The sequence below is a fragment of the Pinus tabuliformis genome, chromosome J (genome assembly GCF_031772625.1).
Source record: "Pinus tabuliformis cultivar Carrire ecotype Pingquan chromosome J, CPIR1, whole genome shotgun sequence".
NCBI lineage: Eukaryota > Viridiplantae > Streptophyta > Pinopsida > Pinales > Pinaceae > Pinus > Pinus tabuliformis.
The window spans coordinates 796,848,998-796,860,499 of NC_142295.1; the positions used below are offsets into that span (position 1 = coordinate 796,848,998).

Genomic DNA, 11,502 nt, shown 5'->3' on the forward strand with positions numbered 1-11,502 from the left:
GGAACCTGAGAAGATAGAGTTTGAGCTAAAGGAGGAAGAATCAAACTCTACAGCAGAGGAAGAATCAGAAGATGAAGATCCACAAACTCTAGGTGTGAGAAGATCAGTTCGAGAAAGAAGGCAGCCAGAAACGTATAGTCCATCTATTTTCTGTTCAAATTTTATTTTATCTATTACTGATGATGATCCCAGAACTATGAAGGAAGCAGTAGATTCAGAAGATGAAAAACTCCAAAAAAAAGCCATGGTTGATGAAATGGCATCTTTGCACGAAAATGAGGCTTGGAATCTGGTAGAGTTGCCAACTGGAAGGAAACCCATTGGCAGCAAATGGGTGTTCAAGAAAAAGACAAATGCAGAAAAAAAAAGTGGAGAAATACAAAGCTCGATTGGTAGCAAAAGGTTATTCCCAGGTGTCGGGAATTATTTTGGTGATATTTTTTCTCCTGTTGCCAAAATAGCTTCTATTATATTACTTTTATCTGTTGTTGCTGCTTTTGATTTTGAGTTAGAATAGAGGGATGTGAAGACAGCATTTTTTCACGGGGATCTGGAAGAAGAGATCTACATGAAGCAACCTGAAGGCTTTGCGATGAAAGGTAAAAAATACTAGTATGCAAATTAAAGAAGTCTCTATATGGATTAAAACAGTCACCAAAGATGTGGTATCAGAAATTTGATACATTTATACGAGGACTTGGCTTCACCAGAAGCAAAGCAGATCATTGTCTGTTTTAAATTAATTGGTGACCGTGTTATTTCTCTGGTCTTGTATGTGAATGATAGGTTGCTGGTTGGAAATGACAAAAAAATTATCCAAGATTTGAAAACCCATTTGTTCTCCAAATTCGACATGAAAGATCTTGGTGCTGCAAACTATATTTTGGGCATGGAAATTAAAAAAGATCGGACAAAGAAGAAGCTCTGATTAAACCAGAGGAAGTGTGTCAAGATAATATTGCAGAAGTTTAATATGCAGGATAGTGAATCGGTGAAAGTTCCTATTCCTATAGGTGTAAAGTTATCTGCTGAACAGTGTCTCAAGACACAAGAAGAGGAAGAAGACATGTCCCGTGTTACATATGTAAGTGCAATCAGTAGCCTGATGTATGCGATGGTCTGTACTATACCAGACATTGCACATGTCGTGGGAGTATTGAGCAGGTTTATGTCAAAACCAGAGAAGGAGCACTGAACAGCAGTGAAATGGGTTTTTAAGTATTTGCGTGGCACTAGTGATTATGGTTTGAGCTACCAAGGAAGACCAGAATTGGACAAAGTGTTGGATATTCGTGGCTTTGTTGATGCAAACTGAACTGTAGATCTGAATCAGAAAAGATCTACAAATGGGTATGTGTTTAACCTATTTGGAGGTGCAGTCAGTTGCATGAGTAAGAAACACTCTGTAGTAGCACTATCAACTACAAAAGCAGAATACATGGCAGCGACTCATGCAAGCAAAGAAGCAGTGTGGTTGCAGAGATTGTGTTCAAATATGAAGTTAGTATAGGGCGCTATAAAGATAGACTGTGACAGCGAAAATGCAATTTTCTTGGCAAAGAATCCTGCATATCATTCAAAGACAAAGCACATTGATGTTTAGTATCACTTTGTGAGGGATATGATAGAAGACAAAAGGGTGTCGCTAGTAAAGGTAGACACTTTGAAGAATACTGCAGATGCGTTGACAAAATCTGTGAGCTCTGAGAAGTTCTCTTGGTGTAGAAAAACAATGGCCGTTGCAGAGTTGGATAAATGACTAAGCTCTCTTATGGGCCCCTGTGGAAAGAAAACAACAAGTGGGAGAATGTTGGGTTCTATTATATTCTTTCCACGATAGCCCACGTAGTTAACCGGGGGGTTAGAAGGGGGCAAAGCCCCCCCTTCGTTGCGCCTATTGCATAGCGAGAAGAGTCACAGGCAATAGAGGAGTCACAGGAGGTTTGAGGGGTGCAAGTAACCCCACTCTATGGGGTCCGGGGCAGCGCCCCAAAAAATTTTGGTTTTGGACCCTATGTTAAGTTGGGCGAACCTCCCTATTGTTGTCTGCATGATTTTCGCACATGGTTTTGGACATGATGATTTTCGATTCATGGTTTTGGAAGCGATGGTTTTTCAGTCCATGGTATTGGAAGCTTTGGCATATATAAATATGTATTGTAACATTGAAAGGAATATAATGAAAAAAAAAATCAAACTGGTAGTCCCGGTTTTGGGATCCAGAGGAAAATATTTGTGTATGTGTGTTTTATGTGTTATGCTCTCGCATTGTTTATTTTCTGTGTTTTAGAATTCATATGCAAGTAATTTCTGTACGGGGTTAAAACCTACAAGATAGATATATGTGCATAAAATAGGAAAATCTCTATGTATATGTGTTTTATGTGTTATGCTCTCGCATTGTTTATTTTATGTGTTTTAGAATTCATATGCAGGTAATTTCTGTACGGGGTTAAAACCTATAAGATAGATATATGTGCGTAAAATAATATGAAATAATGTTACACTAAATCAATAAATATTCACCCCAAAAAAATGTCATTTGATGCCTCAAAACGTCCTGAGAAGGTTTTAGACCCCTTTTTGCCAAATTAGGTCCCGCCAGTAAAAACAGTGCCATACGCTGATTCCTCCACTTTTTCCACTCGAAATGCATTGAGATGGATGACAAAAAATATAATGATCTAATATGGATCATTCAACCTCTTGGATTTTATTTGGTATTTGGTTTTCGCTGGATTGGTCGTAGCAGATTCTTTTCTAAGAGGCTTACTGATTAGTTTCTCTTCCTTTACTTTTGTTCTAAGTCGATTAGTCGATTTACTTGAAATCCTTGTTATCCGGATTTTTTAGTAGAACAACATCTTGGCCTCTCCTCTACGGTCCTCTGCGAGTGTCATTGTTATTTGGGAGGTCCAAAAGAGGAACTCATGTTTCTTTCCTTGGGGAATTTCTATTGGTGGTGTTGTTTATTCCATGATTTGGTGGGGAACCTTCATACCTTCTACTTTGGGTTCCTTTGCATTCCTTCAATCTCCAGGTCTCTTTTTTGTTTGATATCAAGAATTGTAGCCTTTGGTTGCAGCATTCCTCATTCTCTTAGCTTTTAGTCATTTTCACTATTTCTCAATGCCTCGAATTCACTATCCTTTTAGATGCAGAGGTCATTGCAATGCTTAGCCTCCCCCAGCTCCTCACACTCAATCAACAGTTGATCACTATGCACCAATGTATGTTGCCAATCTCCCCGCCCACCCCGCAGTTCGCAGGGAAATTCACTATGCAAAGAGGAGGATAAAGTGAAGAGAAAGTTTACTTTTGATGCTAAGTTTTCAAAAGAAGTTGGAAGTTGGATTAAAAAAAAATACTCAAATAAGACAAATGAGATATATGCAAATCATGGACTTATATTGGCAACTAAAGACCATTATGGGAAAATTACTTGTAGAAAGATCAAAGACCCAACAAGAGATTCTCCTTAGCATTGATGAAGTCAAAAGGCAAATTTCAAAGCTAGATGACAAGGTATCTACACTAGCTAAAAAGATGGCCTAGCCTAGATTTCTCAAAGTCAGACGATGAAAATGAAGTTTCAGCCACCATAGAGGTGGACTCATCTTCAAATTAGATGATTATCTTGTGTGTGTTTTAATTTTTGCTTTAGAAGAAACAAGGTAGGTTATTAATCATAGGCTAGCAAAGATTCAATTCTATGGTAGCTTTCTAGACATTATCAAACTTCTTGTTAGTTTTGAAAGAAAGATTTCTTATATTCCAATAGTATGGAAAAGAGATATTTTTCTATGCTACTAGCTTGGTTTGCCTAATGATATGCTAATAATCATAGAAAAAACAATGTATCGCTTTTTTGAAAATCAATAATATAAAATTCTACCTAACCTTACCCCCCACACACACACATTTATAAAATGAGAGTTGTCTTTAGTGCAACATTTTGCAGCGGATAAATTTGGGGTGAAATCTTGATTTGTGTTATTTAAACTGGTTTTCTGACTGTATATATGGATTCAACAAAAAATTACCCATAGAACTTGTGATTTCAATAAATTATTCCCAGATTTTAGAAAAATTAGACCAGAAAAAACCCATCTAAAAAGTTTCCAAAAAAATCACACTAAAAACAACTCATATATAATGTTTTATCATATATTTTAAAATAATTATTCTAAGAAAAATGTTATTGAACAAAATATATATATATATATATATATTTGTGATATATTTTAAAATAATTATTCCAAAAAATGTTTTTAAACAAAATAAATATATAATTAAATTAAATAAATTTCAATTATTAAAATTTTAAATACATACCAATATTAATCTATCTTTTCATATAATCATAAATTTTAATATTTATTTAAACATAATAAATAAATTAAAAATAAGTATAAATTAAGTCAATAAACCAAGCTTTCAAGTCAAGCTTTCAAGCCCCCTACACCAAAGTAATCTTGTCACCATATGAAGTATTAAAAGCCTTGCACCAATGAAATCTTGTCACCATATTAGACAATCAAGATGACCTTTTAATGAAACAATGCCATTATTAGAGTCTTTTGTATCTGTAGGGATCTCATTGCATTTAAAGATAGATTTTTTGATATATAAAGAAATGAATATATAAATTGTAATGTGTATAGAAGGATTTAAAAGATACTCTTATCGAGTAATAAAATATAAAAGAAAAAATTATATATTTTATTTCGAAGAAAAAAGCGTAACTTTCATTAAAGATATGAAAATTACATTTTGTGTGTGTTTTAAGCACACTAAAAAAGGCCTTTATCAGGTTGCATAAACATAAACTTGTCATCAAACTGGCAGCAAAATATCAAAAAACAAATTAAAAAACTGCCACACATAGCCTCAGAAAGCAACTGTAACTGTCTGAGAATTGTCTCCCATGATAATCAGTTCATAGAAAGTGAGCATTTTAACATCCCACGATTAACTATACATGTAGATAGATAAATATACTATTCAGAATTAAAAACCATTGAAAAACATGAGCAGAAACTGAGAAAAAAAAATTAAAATTAAAACCATCAGATTATCCTCCATAAATGGCCTGTGATATTAACTGTAGTGTTGGTTCTCCACTCTTCTATCTTCCAAGTTCCCACATTCTGAGTAATGCCTTCATTTCTTTCCCTGTAAATGTGAGAAACAAATATATAATCAAATTATTGTTTCAGCATAAAGATCTCCTTCAAAATAGGACCCAGAGTATGAACATGACATCTAGAAACATCATTGAACTAATTAAGAATCAACTGTGAATCCCCGAAAATTTGAATGCGACAAATCTCTTTTTCAATTGCAAAAAGGAGGAAAATCTTAAGGCTCATAATTTCAGCAAAATTGTTCGTTCCATGCCCCAGCCCCACTTTCATCAGAAAGGAATGGTTGTTTGAAAGATACAAGGCGATACTAGCCCCACACACGCCCTCCCTAGTTGTTGCTCCATCGAAGAAGGCCCACGGAACTGAGGGATCAATAGTCTCTTCAAAAACATCACGCCTACGGAAAGGATAAATAGGGTCGACAATAAGAGAAAAAGATGCTACAACCTTAGCAACAAGAATGTCCAGAATTGAGGTTTTGTAAAAGAAAACATCGGCATTGTGGGCCAACTAGATGCCCCAGGAAATGATAAGGGGAAAATCTGTGACTTTCTTTAGAGAGACAGAATTCCACCAGAAGGCCCCATGCTTCCTCATATGAATCCCCATGCCACTGATAATTTACCCCCAGCAAATCAATAAACAGAGAACCAAACAACTGAGGCAAAGGAGCAGAATAGGAAACGATGTTTGGTTGAATCAACATTCTACTTGCAGAGAGGGCACCAGGACGACCCTATAATACCACGCTTAACTAAATTACCCCCTGTAGGCACTCAATTTTCCAGCAAACACAATTGGAATAGACAACATTTTTTCAGGCTCTTTACCTTCTATAGATTTTTCCACCGCCATGTCAAATTACCAGACATCTTATCATCAATTAAAAGCACATAACCAGATTTGGGAGTGTAGATTCCTGACTTAGCACGATCCCAACCTAGCATGTCCTCCCTATCCCTGATACGAACATGGGAAACATTCTAAGAAGTCGTGTATTTGTTCTATAAACCCAACCATTCATCAAGAAGATGCACTATCATCCAACCCTAACCCCATATCGAAGATCTAGCTTCATCTTGCACATGAGACAAACTAGAATGACCTTGAGCCTGAAGAGATGCAGTTAACTCAGGGTGTAACAAGAAACTTTGATCACAACCTACCCAAGGGTCAATACCAATATGAACTTGAGATTCGTCGCCCACTTTCTGAGGAAAAGTCTTTTCAATAACAGGAAAAGAATGCAACGCTGCCTTCCAAATAATAGTAATTTGAGGTCTCCTCTAGTCAAGGGATCGAATCCAATCCATTAGAGACCACGGATTGATGTACTTCATAGTGACCACCTCGGTCCACAAATTGGCTGAAGAGATCAGTCTCTAGCCCACCTTGCCAGCTAGAGATCTAGCAAAGAAATGAATATTTTCAAGACCCCGACCACCCCATGCTTTAGGAAGAGCGATTTTAACCCATGCAAAAGCACGATCTTCTTAGTGACCATCCCATAAATACATGCCGCAAATTTTTTGAATCCCAGAGAGAGTAGATTTAGGGATCCAAAATAGAGAAGACCAGAAAACTGGGGTTACTTCCAACACCGATTTTATTAGAATTAACCTGCCTACCTAAGAAAGCCATCAAAAACTCCAGGAATTAAGTTTCTTTGAAAGTTTGGAAAGAAGCCAATGCTAGTCTGCCTTTCTATATTCATTTGGTTTGAAATGAAAGCCATGATGTTTGAGACCAATTTCCAGAGGATAAAACTGGATTTGTAGAATTTGACTAGCAACTCCCACTTCATCCTCCAAAATACCATTAAGATGAACAACAAATTTGGAAAAATTGACTAGCATACCAGTTGTTGATTCAAAAAGATAAAGGGCCTTCGTAATATATTCCAAGTCTTGTCTCGATCCATCACAAAACAAAAGAACGTCATCAACAAATAGTAAATGAATGATGTAGCATAAATCAACACCCGTGAGACCTTTACGGGCACCTCTTTGTTTGGCATCTGCGAGAAACCTATTGAGCCCTTCAACCACAAGCATAAAAAGTAATGGAGACAAAGGAAATCCCTTCTTGAGGCCTCTTTGTCCATGAAATAAAGGAAAGGTCGCACCATTTATGAGGACAACAAAGGATATCGAAGAGATACAACTCATAATCTAGTTTATGTAAGGAACATCAAAACCAATCTGAGTTAGAATCAGTTGAATGTAAGACCAGTTTACTCTATCATAGGATTTTGAAAGATCGATTTTAATGGCCATTCCTTTGAGCTTACAAACTTTCAGACTGTGAAGGCACTCCTGGGCAACACCAATTGCTTCATGAATTTGCCTCCCCTCAAGAACAACAATTTGTTCTTTAGATATATTCCTTGAAAGGACCAGTTTAATCGATTTGGCAATCATTTTATAGAATACATTAAACAATGAGATTGGCCTGAAGACATCAAAAGAAGAGGGAGCGTCAAATTTGGGGATGAGGGCAATAAAAGTTGCATTGAGAGGATCATGAATATTTCCATTAATCTGGGATTCCTCAACCACTCTTCAGAGATATTGGCCAAAAATATCATATAGATCGACAGAGAATTCGATAGTCAACTGTCGGGCCCAGGGCTCTTATCTCTTTGAAAAGTGTAGAGGGATTTGAGCAACTCTTTATCGAAAATGGGAGGCCATAATATTTTCCCTGTCATCCTGATCAAGAAAATTTGGAAACACCCTCGCAATGTTCAATATCTCCACAATAGGGACTCCAAGAGGGGCTTCAAAGAGACTTCTAAAATGTTGGACTCCCAGCTCTACTAGATATCAAAAGGAGGAAACCCGACCCCCTTCCCCGTTCTCCATTTCCCAAATAGTGCTTGGACCTTGCGACCTTTAGCATATTTTTGAAAAAAAATAGTATTTTCATCACCATTGTGAAGCCACAATACATGACTTTTTAACCACCACGAGGCTTCACTTTGTTCAATAATTTTCTTCCTAGTCAACTCTAGTTGAATCACACTTTTTTTTAGAGAAGTCATCAATACAACCATCTCCTTCTAAAATATCCAATTGCTCAATCTCCCATTAAATGGATTTGAGCTCCTGCTCCTCCCTTACCCTTTTTATAGAAGCCCATTTGATTGTTTCTCTTTTAAGGACCGAAAGGTTGTGAACAAATTTCTGAGCCACGTAGCCATCAGTGACACGGTCAAAATGAGACCAATTCTCCACAACCAATTTATGAAAGGCTTCCTATTTCAACCAAGAAGAGTTAAACTTAAACAGACTTCTAGGCTTTCTTTGATCCCCTTGAGTTCTAGAAAGCTCAGAGAATGGTCGGAAACTCTGCCAAACCCGATCCATTTCCAAAAAAGAGGAATATGATGAGTAAGACGCTCAACCATCAGAAATCAGTCTAGCCTATAGGCTATCCTGGCCTCTCATGTTCTTGTATTCCTCCAAGTGGGGTTAATTTTAACTAAAGCAACATCACACAAGTGACCATCCACAATATTGTGCAGGAAAAAATTAGACAGAGAGTCCAATTGAGATCTCGGTCCCCACAATTCGGAGGCACCAATGGAGAAATTTATATCACCTCCAACCACTAGATTAGGGACTTTCATGGAAGAACGATCCATCAAGTCATTCTAAAAAGCTTGCCGCTCTTGGTTGGGGCCGTAGATATTCACGATATTCAAAATCATATCCATATAAAACGAAAATATTTTTGCACCTAACACAGACTCTGAACCCAAAGAAGCCAATGGTTTAGAAGATTTGAGACTTTAACTCAAAGCTAGACCCCCAAACCTACCTTTGGTATCCATGGCTAGAAAGGTCCAACCCAGCAAAAGAGGATCCAAAGCTTTAGAAATAACATCACAGGGGTCCAGGGTTTCTTGAAGAAGGATGATATCCACAGGATGCAATAAAATCGGTATTTTCAATGCAATTATTTAATTAAAAGAGAGACAGATCATGGAGGAATTGTTCATTGGAGACCAACAACTATCTCAAAAAAACAAGTTGTTGAGCACGAGAAATGAGATATTTTTGGCCTCTCCCCTGCATCAAATTCTTAACCGAGATGGAAGGGCCAAGACCCCTAAAACCCCAGCTCCCCTACGAGCAGAGGATCGCAGAAAATACCCTGAGGGAGAAAAGGGAGGATAAAGATGAAGATGAGGTTATATAAGAAATCGATGGACAGATGGAGGGAGGGGCAAAAGGAATGTAGCATTCGATGGTTTTAGAAAAGCTCACTGAAGAAACATTGACAGCCTTCAGGGGTTCATGCAATGAATCAACAATGGAATTAGAAATAGAACAAGAATAATAGGAGATGAAGAAGACAACGAAACAAAGCCAATACCTGGAGTCACCACAGAGGAGGGAGGTGATCTAGAAGGAATCTCGGGCTCAAGCTTCACAGACTGCTGTTGCTTTCTTGACATTGTCCAGGATCAGGGTTGACATTTAGTTGTTGGCTACTCTCTAGACCACTATCCATGAGATTCGAAACCTCAGTGAGAACCGAAGACGCTTGAATGGTGGGACAACCCTCCTTCCCCACGGAATAGAGCACTTCCTCCTTGTTAAGGCCCGCTCTAAGCCCAAGGCCAGAAGTTTTTTTCCCTTTGAATGGGAGAGGGAAATATTCAAGAACGTGACCAACAACATGACAACGATGACATTTGAAGGGGACCCCTTCATAATCCAGCATTTTCACATGAGCGAACGCCTCGATGTGATAGTTTAATTTCCGGATAGAGACCCTCTCGGGTGTCAATATTCACCAAAATACCATAAATTGTCATTCTCCCTGCCACCTCATGCGATTTATTAGCAATGAAAAAATACCCTAGCCTATCCCGGATATGCCGAAAGACGTCCTCAGACCAAAAATACGATGGAAAACCAGGCATCTAAATCCATAGAGGAGCACTACCCAACGTCTCCTTCCTGGCGTCGAACAGAGGAGTCCAAGGCTTGAGAAACGTCGGAGTAGAATCAATATTGCGGGGCTTGGCTAGCAATTTCCCATGGACTTAACAGAGTTGAAACAAAAGACGAAACATCCCCTTGAGAGGGTTTTGATTAGGGCAGAGTCCCCCCCCTTCTTCTTTGCATTCCTTGTCGAACTAGGCCCTGAGGAATTCGGCCGTAAAGAAACAACCTCAAACTTTTCCGACAACAGTTGAGTTTGAAAACACTAAAACCTCTCCCATCTTAACGTCTTCCTCGATAACCATAAGAACTTATCCCTTCCTTGGCTTGGTTGATTTATTTTTTTTTAACCCTTCTTACACTAGCAACAGGCCTGGAGGGACCAGGGTTTCCACTAGAAGAAGGTGGAATGAACTCGCCACCTTGGGAGGCCCCACTCGAAACCATCACAGACTAAATGAATGCCTCCAACGCCACATCCACTTGAGAAGTACCTGAGAAGCCACACTCTAAGTTAGAGGGGTACCCTCCAAACAAAAAGGATCACTCAAAAAAACTCGGACGTGAAAACCCAATACCATCAAAAAACTTCTAGAAAGGCCTTGACAAAGATTTGGAAAATCCCCCGAAAACCCCAAGTCCCGCACTTCTACTAGAAAATCGCCTACAGTCTGAGACAGAAAACCCTCTTGAAAAACTATTTTGGGCAGTTGGGAGGCCATGACACCCCAAACTACCAAAGAAACCCTAGGATCCACAGAAACCACATTTGGGGCGGCAACCAGAGGAACATCCGAAGACACCGGGAAATTGTTCACAGCCCGACACAACTTCACCTGATACCCATGTTCCAGCTGGTGAAGAAACTCGAACCATGGCCTGTTGCGGTGTACTTCCTACCTAAATAGCCGCAACGTCAACCATGGCCTATTGAGGTGTCCTTCCTACGTAAATAGCCGCAACGTCAACCATGGCCTATTGAGGTGTCCTTCCGACCTAAATAGCCGCAACGTCTTCTAAGGAGAAAGAATAATCAACGAGTTCCTCCATGCCTTCATAAAAACTTACGCCAGCCATCTGTTTATACATTATTACAAAATATTTTAAAAAATTGTCATATAAATTGGAATTGGATTTATTTGTATTCTTGCTTTGTAGAGATTGTATTTGAATTCAATGTTAAAGCTTGTTTAGATAGCACATCAACTTTGACATTAAGTTTTGAAAAAAATATTTCCAAATCCCTAGTTTTTCATAACTTGGAATAGAGTCAAATTACAAAGGTCAATTTCACCATGGATCTAATCTATGACTAATTTCGATTTTCTTTCCATATCTATAAAGCCCATTTATCCATTGCAAACCTCATCAACACTACTTTTTCTCAATTCAACTTTATA

At 38.2% G+C, this 11,502-nt stretch overlaps 1 long non-coding RNA gene across 1 annotated transcript; it reads right to left on the reverse strand.

Annotated features, from left to right (window-relative positions):
* Window positions 1–4,701: 4,701 nt before the first annotated feature.
* On the reverse strand, window positions 4,702–11,165 carry LOC149229125 (uncharacterized). The gene is made up of 2 exons (XR_016247918.1): window positions 9,528–11,165; window positions 4,702–5,175 (listed from the first exon to the last, which is right to left on the reverse strand). It is a non-coding gene; the product is annotated as an uncharacterized LOC149229125 (long non-coding RNA).
* Between the last annotated feature and the right edge of the window lie 337 nt (window positions 11,166–11,502).